The sequence below is a fragment of the Calliphora vicina genome, chromosome 1 (genome assembly GCF_958450345.1).
Source record: "Calliphora vicina chromosome 1, idCalVici1.1, whole genome shotgun sequence".
NCBI lineage: Eukaryota > Metazoa > Arthropoda > Insecta > Diptera > Calliphoridae > Calliphora > Calliphora vicina.
Genome location: NC_088780.1, coordinates 46,599,111 through 46,616,062, shown reverse-complemented (window position 1 = coordinate 46,616,062; position 16,952 = coordinate 46,599,111).

Genomic DNA, 16,952 nt, shown 5'->3' with positions numbered 1-16,952 from the left:
AAATTTAAAATAATATTACATTTTATAACATCAATATTTAAAGTGAAATCTATAAAGTTAAACATTTCATTAAACTAACATAACATAATTTCCTAAACGGATCTGGCATTTCGTAGTTTTTTCAAAAAGTTTTAAAATAAAGTGGGTTATTGAATCATAATGAGCTTTGAGGCACATTTATTGATAACTTATTTAAAAGAAAATCGGATAACACATTTCCATTTTAAAGATTTACAAGAAATGTAACATTAAGCATAATTCTTCGGCTTTTTAATATTGGCAGTCGAATCAAAACAAGTCGTGATGAATAAGATGGAAGGTCAGAATAGCCACGATATACATCTCTTAAACAAAAGAGTAAAAATTGTTTCAAGACAGATTCGATGAGATCAATGTAAGTGATGTAAATAATCATTTAGTGATGAAAGTATTATTAAATTATTTTGCCCATCGTTTGATAAAATGTAAGACAATATAGGCACTGTTGAATCCTCAGTTTATTCCGGATTTGAAGATGGCGTAGAACTTATACTTCTTATGAAGTTGATACTTCTTTTTAACAATTTATTGAGTACAATTGCTCTTTGAAACTTTCGGGTGAATTTCATGTCGGGGATCTTCCTCTCTAGCTCCTACTCTCTTAATATTTCAAAAGGTAAATTCTGGAATCTATTCCTTGTCCACAAATTGTTCAGAGTATTAACTTCCAATAAAAATATCTGCTCATTTTGGGCTGAGTCAGTGCCCTATGTCTAAACAAACCCTCAGATGAACTTACACTCCTCTTCTGATAACCTCAACAAATGTTAAACTCACCGCCTGCCCTTGAACGCCTCGTCCAAATTTCTATTACACATCGACTTCCTCTGGAACAAAATTTTGTGCATGTGATTCGGATTTAATGCATCTTCTGCGCAAATAAAATAAATAAGGGTTTCTTTATTGCCATAATACTTAATGGTAGAAATCAATTTTCCTTAATTAAAATATTTTCGGATATTTGAAGTTCGAAAAATGATTTGTTGGGTTCAGAAGTGGTTATTTTGACATGGAAGACAAAGATCACCCAGGCCAAGCAAACAAGTTTGAAGACCAAGAATTGGAGGTATGACGATTGTTGTAAAACTCAACAAGAGCTTGCAAAAACATTGGAAGCTACACAAGCAGCAATTTAAAAACTTTTGCGAACAGCAGGATTCAAAAGCAGGGATATTTTTGCACCGAATCATTACTTGAGATGAAAAATGGATCCTTTACAATAACCCGAAGCGTAAGAGATCATATATGAAGCCCAGCTAAACAGCCGAATCGACACCAAAGCCAAATATCCATGGCGCTAAGGTAATGCTCTGTATTTGGTGGGTGCTGTCTACTATGAGCTGCTTAAATCAGGACAGACCCTGTACGAACACAACTGATTAGTTTAAAACGAACATTGGTCGAAGAACGCCCAGATATGAAACCGTAATATTCCATCAAGAAAACGCTCGACCACATGTTACAATACCTGTTAAAAAGTATTTCAAATGAATGGGTTAGGAAGTTTTGCCTCACCCGCTTTATACTCCAGACCATGCACCGTCCGACTACTATTTGTTTCGATCGATGCAGAACGCTCTCTCTAGGATACGCTTTACTTCAGAATAGAGTATCCAAAATTGGCTTAATTCGTTCTTGGCCTCAAAAGATGAGCAGTTCTTTTGGCTCGGAATCTACATGTTGTCAGAAAGATGGGAAAAGTTCAAAGTCATACACTCAATAGTTTGGATTATATAAAGTGTACCAACATTAAATTTGTCTGCATTTTGTAGCACTGTGTTATTGAAATGAATCAATTACTTATACATTGTATGCACCAACTCTAAATAATGAAATCATTAAGTATTTGATAACCCCGGTGGGAAGAGTTTATTGATTTATAAAATAAACTACAAATAAATTGAATTATGTATCATTAATGTAGCATAAACTTAATGTCTGTCCCCTTAAACAAATTTCAAATATTTAACTAACTTTTAATGCTACATTCCAAATGTTTCTAATTTGCAGCCAACGACAACAAATTATTCTTTAATAACAACATTAAACAAATACCACTTTCATAAGCTGCAATTACGTTAGAAAAAAATCCCACTCACTTTGTCATAAATTGCTCAAATTCCTGTTATTACCATCTTCTAAATACTTTAGAAATTCTTAAAAAGTTATCACTGGCAGAGACAAAAACATGTTAATGGAATTTGATATTAAATAAAATTGTATAGTGTCAATAAAACATCAGTGGTTTCAATCTAAATTTCACTTAAACTATTAAATTAATCCTTTCTCGAAATCTCAAGTGCCTGCCTGCCACCCATTCATTATGTTGCAAAATGTAGTTTTTTCCCATACGAGCAAATGTGAATCAAAAATACTTACAAAATATTACACAGTGCACCACATATGTATGTACTCGTATTATACAGTACACACAAAAAGTAAAACGTACATAAGTGACAAATGACTAACATTAATTGCCAATAACCATAATAACACCATTGATGGGTTTCTTAACCAACTAAGACGGTTAACAAATGCTACAATTAGAAATTTAACAATTTTCCGCTGCATGTTGCAGTTTGCTGTTGCTGTTTCTTACAAAACAACTGCCACAACTGTATGGCCTCAATGCGTAGGTAAATTATGGACGTACGACATGATTGAAGGAGATGTGAACAGGCACTAGTTAAAGACAACAACAACAGCAAATACATCAAATGAGTTATTAACCACGCAGCAACAACATATTTAAATCAATTTACCAATAAGCAATTTGCAACATCGACATCGTCACAACATACTAACTCTCGTGGTACATTGAAGAAAATAATAATGATGCCGGGGATGAAGAAAAATATCTTTAAATACACTGTGAATGTGAAAAAAGAAAAACACTATAAGAAGTTGAAAGAATAATGTTTAAAGTTATGTATTTATGTATGTTGGTCGTATACATTAGGATGCAGCGTGCAGCCTTTGCACTACATGGAAGATGACTGACTGGAATGATGTTAGTAAACACTTTGAATTGAGGTGACCAGGTTGTATACTCTTTAAGAAGTTATTGAGAGTTAACTGTGAAGTGATATTTAGGTTGAAAAATATTTAATAGGTTGAATTCTTATTATTTTTTAAATTTTATGACACATAAAGCAAACCTTATTTTGCAGTCATCAAAAGTTGGAAATCTCGTATATTTTTATGTAAAAACAGCTATGTTTAGGATCAAATAACTTTGGAACGGGTCATTCGATTTTAGCAAACGTAATGTCATTTGAAAGAATTCAGTTTCATCTTTACAAATAATTTATGAAAAGTACATATCTACTTAGCAAAAGTACCTCCAAAATCGGAAAATGTCCTTTATCATTCGATATATCAAAACGGATCTTTTTCTGTTTTTAATTTTTTAACACAAAACAAACAACTGAATTATAATTATTGTGTAAAAATTACAAATCAGGATTTCAATGGATTCAAAATTTGTAATTTTTATAAAATAACTTACACAATTTTCTAAGAAATGTAATACATTTTAGTATATTTATAGTCTAGTTAGATAATTAGATAGTGAAATAAAAATGTATTCTTTCTGAAATCTGATAAATATTTAACCTACTCTGTATTCTTTGAAATTATGAAATCCATTTTGCAATTCTACCTTTGGGATCTTAAAAAACTTAGTCTAAATTCAAAATTTCGATAAAATATAGCTTAAATCTCTTAAGACGTTCCTTAAGAATTGTAATTCTATAAAGGATGATCAAACTTTCACTGATCCGATTGATAAAGCTAACCTTTTGGCTTAATTATTATCAACCACTGCTCGAACTCGAAAGAGTATTATTGACTTTGTCAAATAAATGTTTTCGAGCTCGTGCTGTCAACGTAAATAATTCTCTTGGGCCAGAGAGCACTTGTCTTGAGGCAGTGCTCTTCGATGCTATATATTTATATCGTGCCGGTTAATTTCCTGTTTGTTGAAAGGTTTGTTTACTTCAAAAGGGAGAGGAAACAACCCTGAAAATTATCACTCAATAGCAATTTGTTCTGCACTTTCCAAAGTTGTGGAGACTATGGTAAACTACCAACTTGTTAAATATTTGGAGTCCAATAAGTTACTTCGCGACCGCCAGTATGCCATTCGTATAAGACGACCTACAAGAGCCTTGCTCTCCTTCCTATCGGAAAAGTGGTGTCGTTCCATTCACCGTTTTGGCGAAAGTAAAGTGGTGGCTCTAGATATTTTCAAGTCATTCGATAGGAACTGGTATGGTGAGCTTTTATCAAAACTTATTGCTTTTGGTATGTGTAATAACTTCTGCCGATTTATATCGAGCTTTTTCAGAGATCGCACTATACGAGATGTTGAAGGGGTACCGCAAGGCTCCATTTTTTCTCCTACTCTATTCCTTACTTTTCCTAAATGTCCTCTACGTCAAATTTCCAATCCTATCTTTTATTTTGCAGATGACAGCATCTGAAACGGGATAGGAAGTACTTCATCTGATTTCCTCACTATTTACTAGGGTGATCGATTCTTACACATTTTATAGAAACCGGTATTCGGTTTCTTCGAAAATTGCAATTTAATATAAAGCGGTTTCGGTTTTTTAATAATAACCGGTTAAACTGTTTTTTTGGAAAAATAATAAAGTGCATAGAAATAAGAAGAAAAAAAGTTTTATTTATTAAAAAATTAGTTATTAAAACAAAAACAGTTCATGGAAAAACATAACAGAAAAAAGAGAACATATAATCATGATATAGAATAAACATGTATTCTAATAACAAAAAACAAGTCTTTAATTCTAATCTTCGGGTCAAATTTGACACATTTTGAAATTAAAATTGATTTTTTTCTAAACTTGAGTGGTTGATATTTTATGAATTTTATTTAATTGGAAATGTCAATCTTATTTAATTTCCACGTTATGTTTTTAGAAAAATAAATTGGCAAAAAAATATCTATAAAGTTTTTGCACTCAAGTTCTTTGGATCATATTTGACCTGGAGCAAAAATCTTGAATTTTTGTTACGCACAATTAAGTTAAATGTTTTCAGAGCTTTGGTAGCATACCTGCTTAATGTTCAGCACTTGTATGAAAAGTACGATTCTATGGTTAGATACCAAAGCGATGTTTTTCTTATCCTTTGAGTCTTCGGGTCAAATTTGACCCATTTTGAAATTAAATTGAATTTTTTCAAAAAGTGAGTGGTTGATATTTTAAGATTTTTATTTAAAATCGTTAACGTCAGTAAATTTGAACCCCTTATGAAAGTTAAAATAATCTGTTAGGAATAAAAGTTTAAATGCTTTGGAGTATATCGGTTTTTTTTAAGTTAAGGTTTTTAATACACTAAAACTCATAAAAACACACCTTAAAAAAACCGGCTATTCGAGGAAAAAAAACCGGTTTCTTTGATATTCGAAATGTGAGCTTTTCAAAAAAACCGAAACCGACTTACCCAAAAAAACCGGTTTTTAAAAACCGGGCCGATCACCCTCCTATTTACATCTCCTATATTCAACCAAAAATTTATTATAACTCTAGTTTATTTTGGAATTTCTCGATCGCGTATAGGAGAGGGCGAAGGTGATTTTTGGTGACAGTAGGCCATCCAATTCTAATGATTTTTAGGAGCACCGCACAGTGGAAAATTTTGGTCATTTTCGGATAAAAAATCTGTAACTTTTGAATGGAGGAGGATTTTTGTAAGACTTTTTTTTGAAGATTTAAGCTTTAATATGTATTTTTAATCATAATTCCGGCTCAGTTGCAATTTCAAATCGACAAAATCGGCCCATAAATAACTGAGATATAAGGAAAAAAACGGGACAACCTCGATTTTTGATCTACATATATCTGGATTAATAAGTCATTAATATAGACAATATGGATATCTAATGATAGATATTTCAAAGTCCACTGCAACGATGGATATAAGGCTATAGTAAGTTGGACCTACAATGGGTCAAAATCGGGAAAAATATTTTTTAAACCGAATTATTTTTCAATTTAAAAAACAATTTAAAAAAAATTTAAAACAATTTTAATATTGTTTAAATAAAAATGTTTAAAAAAAAATATTTTTATGTATAATTTGGTGAAGGGTATATAAGATTCGACACAGTCGAAAATAGCTCTTTTACTTGTTTTCTATCAAAACAGTGTTTTAAAGATAATTTTATACAGATAAAAATGAGGCATTACTTGTTAAAATCCGTTTATATTTGCAAAAGTTATTAAACTTTTTCGAAAAAATGTCGAAAAAATTAAATTATAAACTTGTCCCTGATACCCGCGGATTTTTTTGCAATATACGTTTTTCATCAAGAACTCATTCTATAGGTAAAATTCGTTATTTAGCCATTCTGGTCGCCTATGGAACAAACAGCTGTCACCTTCAATATAGGAAAATAAAATCTAATGCCCATAAACACTACTCCCTCTTTCCTCCATTGCATAACCCAATTTCCTAATCTCTGTTTTGTATACCTTGTTTCTAGGAAGCAAAGAGTTTTTCGGTTTAACCTCCATAAAAATTCGAAAATTCCACATTTTCTCAATATTAAAAATCGATTATTTTTAGATTCGTAAGAGATGTTGTTTTGAAACTTATTTATTGTTACGCAAGCATTTACAATTATTACATGCCTGAGGAGCACTATTTTAATAGGATTTGGTTCCGTAGAAAAAAATCTAATACTTCTATGTGAAATTTCATGTCAATCGGATAAGTCTGTTAGAAATTACAGATTTATTTTTTTTTTATTCAGTAGTTATTTAAGCCTTAGGGCCAATAAACCAGTACAATATGAATGGCATACAATTCAAATCTTATATCTAGATGTTCCTTTCTTTTTACAATTTTCAATGATTTTAGAAAATATTTTTCAATTAATCTGAAAGAAAAAGAGAAAAATTAATTTATTTCAAAACCCCTTGAATTGTACAAATGTTAAGAGTAAATGAAAACAAAAAATATAAAAAATAAAATGGGTATTTACAGATAGCAATCAAAATTTAAATTATATCCTACATATTTTCATAAACAATTTTTTTAAAATTTTTTAATAGAATGCGAAAATTTTCTCTCTGAATAAGGAATTATAGAGTTCCATATTGATAATGAGTGATACCGCGGAGGTACTAATACATTGGTCCTTGTAGAGTTACCAAATTGAAATTTTGCTCTCAAATACGGAGGACATTCTGTCCTTATAACTTTATAAAGTTGAGTTAATAGTCTTAAATTTAAAAAACCCTTAAAGTTACATCCAACAAGTGATATAACATAAGATGTCGTCCGTGCTCTAGATGTCAACCGTGAATCTAGAAGAAGATATCTAGGTAAAGTCATGCAGGATGCAACGTAATGGTATGGGGGTTGTTTTTCTGCTGCTGGAGAGGCCCCACTGATTTTCAGAAACTTTGGGGGCCCATAAAAAAAAATCGGTCACCAAAATGGACAAACTGAGTACAGGGTTTTACTACACTTTGGTAGTAGAGTCGAACCTATATAGTCATGATCGTGTGTTTTTTCCACTGTTGCACTGTGTAATTAACAGGCTGAAAATATTAGTTTTGGTTACGATAATCTCAAATCTCATTAATGCAAAAATTTCAATAAACCTCATAACTGGTCACCTTGATTTCATCTAATATTTTATTTTTAACGCATCTACGAATGCAGGAATGTATGTACTCGCATCGCTTGTATGTCGCCACTATACAACTGAACATTAAGGCTTCCAGAGAATCAAAGAATGAAGCACTCCACTAATATACATATGTATGTATGTATGCAAGTACAAGTTAGTATAAATGTAATATTGTAGTATTTAGTTGGTTTATACTCGTAGTATTTTTGTGGCAGTTTCTGATGTAGTAAATACATACATTGTACACGATCCGTGCAAATAATTTACGTTTATGTGTAATTTTTGATTTAATAGACACCAAGTGTGTCTATTCGTATGTCGATGCATGCATGTATGTTGTTATATATTGTATGTGATTCTGTGAAGGATGAAAACGAAGATTCTCCACACGTATATTTTACACAAATTTAACAGTGTAAATTTAATGTTAGTTTGTGGTACAAAAATCACAGCACACCACAAACACTACATTTTCACAGGTAATATTGCTGCTGAAGATGAGGACGATGATGATAATTATTATGATTGGAATATGGTTGTTTACATTATAAATGGAGAATGGAAATTTTACTAAATCGATTTCAAGTGAAATTCAATTCATGTGATTGAACTGCATTTACATTACATGTAAATGTAATTTGAAATTTTTAAACAAATATTACAAACATAAGTTCCACAAAAGGTCATCAAATGCCCTTCATTCCATTAAGGTATGGATCATAGGTCGAACATAGAGAATGTATCAAAAACACTATAAGATGAGACCAATACACCAACCATCCAAATGAACAAGATTAACCAAATTTTAATAAATCCACCAATATTTTAATGATAATTAATTTAACATCCTTTTGTGGAGGCACCCATATATTTTTATTTAATAAACCGTTTACTTGTACCTATTTGAAACATGTTCATATAAAACGGCGCCTGTTCTTCTACATCTCATCACATGCTAAAAATTGCTTGTACTTTTTTTATAAATTTTTCCTTTGAAACCCAATTGATGTCTAGTGCGATGTCGTGTGCATGCACTTGCATGTATAATTTCAAAAGATTTCTATTATATTAAAAATTTACAACAATTTTTGTAAAGCAATTTTTTTTTTTAATTTTTTTTTTTTCTATAAATTCAAATATTTTTTAGACGTTTTTAAAGCTTATCAGCAGAGACCATAATAGTCATACATAGACTCATGTGTATGTAAGTATTGTATTCGTAAATATCTACGTATTTAAGTTTTACCGAGTCGGCTTCTTTGTAGACGTTTACAGTTGCACATCCAAACATTTGTGCACACAAACAAGCAACTTACAACAAAATATCACATCACTAGAAATACACAATTCTCACTCATGCTTCACGGGATAGATTTAGTTAGACAGACGTTTAACCTATAAGTTGCTGTTGTTGTTCACTTTAAGCCGGAAATCGTTCATGTTTTATTAGCACCCTACATTGAAGGACATGTTGTTGTGGAGAAATTACTCATTGTGTTTTGTTTGTTAATAGAGAACTTACTGAAATATTTTTAGAAGCTATTATATTTCTGTCACAGGGGGTAATAATATCTTAATGGTGGAATGGATTAAGTCTATATTGTGGGTTCTTTCTTGAATCCTGGTATTATTAAGCCCTCCTTTTGTTACGTGTTTGAATTATAGAAAACTTAAAAGCTGCCAAAAGTTGTTTCCTTAATGCTTAAACTCACATCCTTGCCACTTTTCCTTATGTCTTAAAGCTGTAAAATTTTTAAGAAATTTCGACACTCACGAAGACAACGAGACTAGTTGATAGTATGTACAGTGGGGCAGAATCAAAATTTTTTGGAAATAAATCTAATACAATTTCTAATAAAATTTGACGTTTCCGTAGCCAAGGAGTATTCGAGTATAAGTTATTCAAATGGACCCTACAAATGCTCCAGGGACGGCGCTATTGGAACTCAAAGTAGGGTACATTCGATATGTAAAATTTTTAAGCACTTGCCATCCGATTTCAAAGATTTTTATATTCCGCTAGGTCTTGAAAAAACATGCTTGCTTGTGCTATTTATCTCTTATAATTTCCAATTTTTTTAAAAATATAGTAGTAGTCCATTTGGTTCAAAACCAAAAGGAAACGAATTTTTTGTTAGTTAGAAAACTAAATTACCAATAATATGAAAAAGATTTCTGAGCAATATCAATGATGTTCTGTTAGTTGTATTTACGGAACACATTTTAGTATAAAAAAAACATGTAATATTTTTCGAATATGTCGGCCCTACGCCCCGCGAACTTTTACCTATTTTTTATCAAATTTCCAAATTTTGGACACATGTTCTAAAATTCCAAAGCTGGGATCAGAAAACGGAAAGCAGCTTTGGAAACCATGATGTGTTCCCTATTTATTTCCAAAGTATTTCCCCAGCCCCGAAAGAAATGTGGACGCTATGGACAAAATTGTAAAAAATATAATTTTTGGGATTCTCGCTCCAATTTTTAGGAATTGCGGGATTCCTTTTGACCTTTTGACAAGTATTTTTACACTTTGTTATTTAAAATGATTCAAAAAAGGCAATATTTTTGAAGGACGGAGTTTTAAAGTGGCATATTTTTGAATCAAATTTTATCTCGATCGGATGAACTAGCCTTTTAGAAATGCCAATGTGCAGAGCACTGAACCTTGTATAGGACTGCGACCGGCAGTATGGCTTTCATACAGGACGCTCTACAGGAGACTTGCTAGCCTTCCTATCGGAAAAATGGTGTTGTTCCATACACCGTTTTGGCGAAAGTAAAGTGGTGGCTATATATATTTCCAAGGCGTTCGATAGAGTGTGGCATGGTGTGCTTTTATCAAAACTTATTGCTTTGGTGTCGGTAATAATTTCTCACGATTTATATCGAGCTTTCTCAGAGATCGCACTATACGTGTTTTTATAGATGGAATCTCATCAAACGAGTTCAAGATCAATTCGGGGGTACTGCAAGGTTCTGTCCTTTCTAATACTTTATTTCTTATCTTTCTAAACGACCTTCTACGTAAAAATTCCAACCATATTTTACAGATGACAGCAACATTTGCCATTCAAATTCATTGAATTATAGAGCAAGCCTGCCGGAGATTGGGATAATGAGGCAACACACGAATGGCACGCTTAACCAAGATCTCGTGAAAATCTCTGAATGGGGTTGTGCGAATAGAGTATCGGCCGGAACAGATTATTTTGCTCCATCTGTTTTTATGGGTGGTGTAAGTATTAAGGAATGTTATAGGTATGAATATTCAGTGCGATGTCCGCTGGACAAAACTAATTTTTCAAGTGTCACCACTTATATCCGACCCAAAATGGAATAAAACTCTCATGTTTGGGCCGTTGCTTCGAAGTCTATTTTGGAGTTATTCGGCCGCGAACAGGAGACGGCGAAGGTGCTTATCGGTGACAGTAGGGTATCCAGCTCTATTGACTCACTGGAACATCGTCGCAATGTGGGTTGTGTTCTACTGATACTACAATGGTATTTGTTCTGCTGAAAGTAGTGAACTTGTTCCCGAAACCCTTAGTTTTTTACGCAACACACGTTCTTCGGTAAGGGCTCATCAATTCGTTGTCGACTGGGCAGTGGATCGCACAACACATTACAGGGAAAATTCTTTATTTAGCACAATGATAACCTGGATTCCCCAGCTTTAAGAAAAGTAAACGAATTGAAGGATGAAACTTAACAAGGTCCCTATCATCTGTTTATATACCGTGATGTCAATGCATATCACACAATATCGGAAAGTACTCGTACTAGGCTAGGTTATATCATGTTGTAAAATCGTTCAAAGGAGACTGGATGGATAAGGTTTTTTTGGATTTCCGGCACTCGGCCTTGCTCTAGGGTTTTCTCCTCTTGGATATATCAAAAAACAGTTTCGCTCAGTAAAGAGTTTTTGCAACTACTTATAACTACTTTTACAGTGACGAGCATTGGAAAAACTAGCGGGTCTATATATTTGTTTCATCATTTCTGAATGACCTTTCCATTTTAAATTCCGAAAAATACAAATTTCTAAGAATCTTAATTTGTACCGCTTTTCAAAGTCGACCAATACTTGAAGAAACTTCACAAAATTTCACACTTCTTAAGGCCAGCATGTTAAAGTGATTTGTTTTAAAATATTTAATTATTTCAACAGCAACAATCAATTACCACCACCAAAGTTGTCCATATTAAATTTCTTTAGTCTGTGTTTTCAACTTTGTTATTCCTCCATTTTGATCCTCAACTAGTCTGGGGATATGTGCAATGAATGTATGGATTAAATACAAATTTATGGCTTGTGAAAAAGAATTGAGTGTAAATTTAATATAATTCATCCTGTGTGGGCTTTACTGAAATATTTATTAGCGTTTTTTTTGTTTATTTCCTACCATCAGGGCGTTTTTCATTTGGAAAATTGCTGCAATAACTTTTGGCAATATTTATGTAGACAATCTTAATGATGGGTAATATATATTTATTTGTACATAAAATGTAATATTCATATGTGTGTTATTTGTAAAATCATAGAAGTAAATATAATTTTATGGAGAAAAAATATGTAATGCGACTGAATTAAAAGGAACTTTCATCCCAGCGACCGTGGTATCTATCTCCCATCATTTTTAAATCTTGATAGAAACTTTCTCCTTGTTCATTGTTATACGATCCAAGATATTCTTATATTTTCATATTATATAAGTGATTTTTAAAGCTAATTAAAAGGACTATAACTAATTCCTCGAAATTTTCAGCCTTCTGCGTTCCTAAGAAATTTTTTTCACAACGGCAACAAAAGATTTCCAAGCTGCTGCTTCATATCGGTAAACATTAAACAGAAATAAATTTCAAGTAGATTTAGTGACTATGGGTTCATATATACATATTGCTCCTATATAAAGCTTTTTATTATATTTTTTTATTGCTCCTATATAAGGCTTTTTATTATATCCACCACCACAAATGGTGAATGAGGGTATATATATATCAGTTTGTCATTCATCTGATACATATTTAAAGTTTCTCCAAAAAATAGTTTTTTTCCTACAAAATGTTTCATTTACAAAACTGGAAGTTATTTAAGATTATTCACTAATGAACATTGTTCAATTAAAACGAACTAATTCATTTATCGTTTGAAAGCCACTGGAGGTTGCTGATGAGTTATCAAAAGTCTAAAATATATCCAACATCTCTTAAAAATATTTATTTTACATTTTATTAATTTTCATCTAAAAATAATTAAGTAGTTTCCAAAATATTAAATGCTTTGAATACTACATTTCATTACCTTTCCATTGATATATAAAACATTATATCTTATTCATTATTATACTTTAAAATAATGCATGCAAATCACACACCTTGTAAAAAGATCTCTATTATGTTATTCAAGTCAAAGACAGCTTACTATGCGCTTCTCATTTTTTCATGTACCATATGTACTTTAGTTTATTGCTGTTTTTTTTCGCTTGCTCGTGATTTTTCGTTGCCTTATTTGAATGACTTTGTGCGCGTTCACAGAGTCCATGATAAAGATATTTCATGACAAAAATTAATTTTGCCAAAAAAATTTTTTACTAAAAAATTGATTTTTCATTAGAAAATTTATTTTTTTATCATAGCTTGCATAAAAAGGTCATTTCCGAAAATAACTTATTTTGTATATCCCTATCGGGTGAAATTTCGACATGCATAATTCCCATGTACATAAAAATCGCTGTAGTGAAGATCGGCCCATAATTGATTACAGCTCCCATATAAAGACCACTTCCGGAAAACACATTACCCTCTACAAATATTTTAAATATAAATTGTATAAAAATCAATATATTGTATCCGAAAGTCATACTACTGGATTTTGTGAATTTCGGTCCATATTTGACCATAGCACCCATATTAAGTCCATTTCCGATAATCACATTAAAACCCAAAAACTCTTGTAAATAACGTTATTGAGATATAATTCAAGCAATTTAGACCTCAAATACATAGAAGTCTCGTTAAAATATTTAATGACGGTCGGTCCATTATAGGTTATATTTCCCACATAAAGCTACGTTTCCGCATACACCGTAATCCGCACCGAAAACGAAATTTCATACATTTGTACCGAAAAAAAGTGCGTTTCAGAAATCGGCAACGGAAATTGGGTACGAAACGGCACCGATCGTTTGGGGCCGGAACGAAAACAACTTCAAGTAGTTTGTTTTCGGTGCTGCAGGAACGAAATTATTTTGATTATTTTTTTATTTCAAATTTAAAGAAAATCAAAATGAATAAAAAAAACAAATTTTCTTTATTGGTAGAGGACAAAGTATAACAAGTAGTCCGACTCTTTGACAGCAGTACCCATAGCGAAACATAGAGCGGAAACTAGAACAAAAAACTCAAAATAATCACTCATACGAGTGTTGTTTTTGTTTTCACATAGTTTTTTCTACTAATACATTCTCACCACATAGGTTTCTGACAACTGACTTAGGTCTTTGACAGGAGAGTTTCCGCTCTATGTCTATTCTCTATGGCAGTACCTAACTCTAAACATGTGTTAGTAACAAAAATGTATATGTGTTGGTGCCTTTTTATTTTTCACCAGACATATAAAAATGTTTAAATTTCAATTTATTTAAATTTTGTTCTATTTTCAATACCAAAAATTTAAACTCTGTTCTATAAATTAAATTCTACCACAAATAAAATTAAGTGTCAAAAATTTATAAAAAATAATTTTTTTCATTTGAGCAAAATTAACGTGTTTCGGAAATAAAAGTGTGCTGTAAATTGTTAAAAAAAATCATAAAATAGTGAATAGAAGTGTAATAAAGTGGTTCGATCTGTATTTAGTCGGAAAATCAAAGGTAAATTTTAAGTATTTTGATGTGTTAATTTCTCTCACAAGTATGTTGAATTCACATATCACAAGTACGTGTGAAGAGAGTAATTATTGTACCCTATGCATATAAACATTCATATCGGTAAAAAAAATTTAATAGAAATAATTTTCAAGTATATTTTAGGTGACTATGGGTTCATAATTATATATAGCTCCTATATAAGGCTCATATCCGGAAAATGCATTGAAGGCAAAAACATTTTTCTTTTAAAATTTCAATAATTTATATTTTTGAGTGATTTTCGGAAATGGGCCTTATATGGGGGCTATGACCAATTATGGACCGATCACCATGAGATTAGGTCATGTGATTTATGTCTATATTAAAGTTAAGTATGTTGAATTTTGTGTGTGTACCAACATTTTTAAGCGATTTATGCACATTAAAGTGATTTTCGGAAGCGGGTCTATATGGGAGCTATGACTAATTATGGACCGATCGTAACAAAATTTGGTGACATGAATTTTGTGTATATAAAACTTATTTGGAGCTGAATTTGTTGAGATACATATATAAATTAAACATTTATGACCGATAAAGTCCAATTTCGGGAGGACATTTGTATGGGGGCTAGGTGAAATAGTGGACCGATTTCAGCCAGTTTCAATAGGCTTGGTCCTTGAGCCAAAAAAAACAATATGTACCAAATTTCATCGAAATATCTTCAAAATTGCGACCTGTACTCTGCGCACAAGGTTTACATGGACAGCCAGCCGACCAGACGAACGGAAGGACATCGTTTAATCGACTCAGAAAGTGATTCTAAGTCGATCGGCATACTTTAAGGTGGCTGTTAGACTAATATTTTTGGGCGTTACAAACATCTGCAGAGACGCATTATACCCTCCCCACTATGGTGGTGTAGGGTATAATTAAACATTTATGACCGATAAAATCCAATTTCGGGAGGACATTTGTATGGGGGATAGGTGAAATAATGGACCGATTTCAGCCAGTTTCAATAGGCTTGGTCCTTGGACCGATAAAACTATATGTACCAAATTTTATCGAAATATCTTCAAAATTGCGACCTGTACTTTGCGCACAAGGTTTACATGGACAGACAACCAGTCAGCCAGACGGACGACGGACATCGTTTCATCGAATCAGAAAGTGATTATAAGTCGATGGTATACTTTAAGGTGGGTGTTAGACTAATATTTTTGGGCGTTACAAACATTTGCAAAAACGCATTATACCCTCCCCACTATGGTGGTGTAGGGTATAAAAATGTTGAGCCAATCTGGTAATGTTAAGTATAGATTGTTAAATAAATTGTTAATAAGATCTTTTTACTCCTATTATAATATTATAGACTTCGTTGGAAATAGTACGAATATGCAGTTATTTTAATTATAAATTTGCTAAATTAGATAATATTTTATACATTTGAAATAAAATATCAATGCTGCACATAATAATTATGTAATTATTATATTAAAGTAAAATATATTTTGCGTAAACTAGTTTTTCTAACAATGTAAAAAATATTACTAGTTATATTAACATTATACCAATCCTCATAATCGGAGTCCCAATAACAAACACTAAATATGGATATTAGAGTGTTTATATTTATGTAATTTCTATAATTTCCATCATATTTAGATGGAGAGTATTTATGATTTGGCATAGCCGAATATAGTACTCTAAGTTGTTTTTTTTTATTTGTTGACCTGTATTATCTTAAATGCAATACCTATGTAGAAAAATGTTATAAATGCTAAAAAAAAACTACCAAATATATATAGCTATAAAACTCACATAAATAACACTAGCAATTTTAATATCAATCCAAATATCAATTATGATTAACATACTTGTATTTAGTAACCAAATGTATAGCATAAATATTTAAATGTCTTCTAACCAAAAACTTATTCAAATATAATTTCACACAAACATTAAAGGTTGCAGCATTTAAAAAAAAGAACCCTTTGAAATCTATGATGTTTTCAATTTTTATATCTATCCCCATCATATCTCATATTTGAACTATAAAATAATTAAGTACTTTATGCTTTTTAATGCATTTTTTATATGTTTATAGCAACAAAAAAGTAAACCTAAATATATTTTATTATGAATTTATTATAAATTGCATATGAATATGATGATTTTTTTGTTAAGTTATGAATAATTTACATACAGTGTGCCATCGCCAAAATCGTGATACATTAGGATGCCTTTAAATATTTGTTTACAAAATTTAATTGAACACGATTCTATCAACAAAGTACCTACAGTAGGTACACCAAAAAAAAGAAAAAAAAAGCCCTACAAAAATTCAAAGAAAATCTTGTGCAATTTCATATTTATATTGGGAAAATAAAGTA